Source organism: Marmota marmota, unplaced genomic scaffold, assembly GCF_001458135.2.
Source record: "Marmota marmota marmota unplaced genomic scaffold, marMar, whole genome shotgun sequence".
In the NCBI taxonomy this organism is placed as follows: Eukaryota; Metazoa; Chordata; class Mammalia; order Rodentia; family Sciuridae; genus Marmota; species Marmota marmota.
Window position 1 is genome coordinate 12930326 of NW_025999842.1, and position 2491 is coordinate 12932816.

Genomic DNA, 2491 nt, shown 5'->3' on the forward strand with positions numbered 1-2491 from the left:
TCTCTCTCTCTCTCTCTCTCTCTCTCTCTCTCTCTCTCTCTCTCTCTCTCCTAGAGGCAGGTTATGCTTTCCTACCCTTGAATAACAGAACTCCAGGTGTTCTAGTCCTTGGGTTCCAGGTTTTCACCAATGGCTCCCCAGCTTTTCAGGCCTTCAGATTTGGACTATGAGGCAAATTGTCACCTTCCTGGCTCTGAGGCTTTTGAATTTGTGCTATGTCACACTATCAGCTCTCTTGGTTTTACAAATTATAGGTAGTCTATTATGAGACTTTTTTCACCCACTGTAACCGTGGGAGGCAATTTCTTCAATAAATCTCCTATCTATCTAGCTATCTATCAAGCTATCTATATAATTAATTCTGCTTCTGTGGAAAACCCTAGTAAAGACAATGTAATGAACAATAATGGTATTCCATGTGAAAGAAAACTTGAAGATGGGCCAACATGTTTTACAAGTGAGAAAAAGAGATCATGAATTAAGTTTTAAATTTTAAATGTGAAGTGTCTTTTATGTAGTCAGGGAGAGAATACAAAGCAGTGATATGAATCTAAGAAATTCAAGTGTATATAAGAGACAAATAATGGGACTTGTGGGTTTTCCACGAGCATAGACTGAGAATAGGAAAGAGCCTAATCAATCATGAAACACCAAAGATTAATGGCTAGGCAGAAAAAATGTTATACCCAAAGGATATATAAAAAGTATGACCTGAGGATTGAGATGAATGCAGAGAATCAGTAGTTCCATGAAGGCCAAGAAAGAGGGAATATTATTTAAGAAAGTAGCAAGCAGGGAATAGGAGATCTAAAATACAAACAACTCTTCATGGAATTATTCTGAAGGAAACCAGAGAGATAAGTTGTAACTAGAGGAAATGTGCAGTCAAGTTGGGACACTTTTTTTTTTTTTCTTTTAATGGGGGTAAAGAATCTCTTTAAATGTCAAGAGGTAGAAAGTTCAATGCCCATGTTTCTGAAGAAAGTGAAAGATGGGCTTAACGAAGAAGGGATTCCTGTGTACTAAGTAGTAGCAAGAACCAGAATACAGATAACATTTTATAAATATATCTTTTTAACATAGGCATATCACGATGGTTTCTTTTTGAAGGAGCAGATGAATTTAACGTGACGTGGTGGAAGGGTAGAGGAAAGTATGAAATGGTAGAAGGATTGAAATGTATTCAGACCAGCATATGATTTTTAAAAGACCCATTCAAATTTTGTGACTGGGTTTCCAGTCTTTAGAGGATCTTCTTCCAGCAGCACTCAAAGCTCTGGGGCAGAGAAAGAAAGCAGGACAGAGTTCTCCTGAGGGGGAATTCAAGATAGGAGTAATGTGAAGATAGACCAAAAGGGAGTTAGGAAATGGCCAGAGAGTTCTTGAATACATGTGATGTGAAATATAAAGAATATAATTTGAAGTGAATAAAAGGAGCCTGATGAATTGGGAATAAAATAGAAATTCCAATCAATGAAATATTAATGAGAGGGGCTGGGGATGTGGCTCAAGTGGTAGCGCGCTCGCCTGGCATGCGTGTGGCCCGGGTTCGATCCTCAGCACCACATACAAAGAAAGATGTTGTGTCCACCGAAAAAACTAAAATAAATATTAAAAAATTCTCTCTCTCTCTCTCTCTATTAAAAATATTAAAAAAAAGAAATATTAATGAGATCATAGGGAGATGCCTCAATTGTGAACACACCAATTGAGTTAAAATGTGTTGTAGGTGGAGCTTAGGAAAAGCCTGTCATGGAAAGGTCCCTTGACTTCTTAATTTAAATTGACTGCCCCATACAATGTTATGGTCTCATAAGGTCTTTTTTCTTTGCTCTTATCAGTGCCTGCAATTCTTCATGTGTTTGTGTGTATCTGTATGCTCATGTGCATTTGAGGGTGTGGAGGTAGTACTGGGGATTGAACTCAGGGACACCTAAACACTGAATCATACCCCCAGCACTTTTTACTTATTTATTTATTTTTTATTTTGAGACAGAGTCTCACTAAGTTGCTTAGGGCCACATTAAATTGCTGAGGCTGGCTTTGTAATTGTTGTCCTATCTCAGCCTCTGAGTCCCTGGGATTAGAGGCAGTATCCCTCTGCTCAAGACTATCTCAGGTGTATTTTTAACATAAAGGCTGTCTTTCTTATTGGACTACAAGTTCCAGGGACATAGAAAATATATTTCTTCAATTGAAATATTTACTTTTTACCCATCTGTAGCAATTTGCTCCATGTCATACTCTTAGTAAATGTTAATATTGTTGAGATGAATGATGCACTCTTTAACTGACAAAGGGTGTTGGGTCTCTAGGTTAAATGATGTGTGTAAAGGAACACCTATAGAGGAATACCTTCGAGAAGGCACATAAAGAACAGACACAAACACAAATAGTGCAAGCAGACAGACAGGAGGAGTGAAGAATGAAGTGGTAAAGAAGAAATGCATAAGTGAAGTATCCACTCCTCCCTGCCTGGGAGTTTATTAAC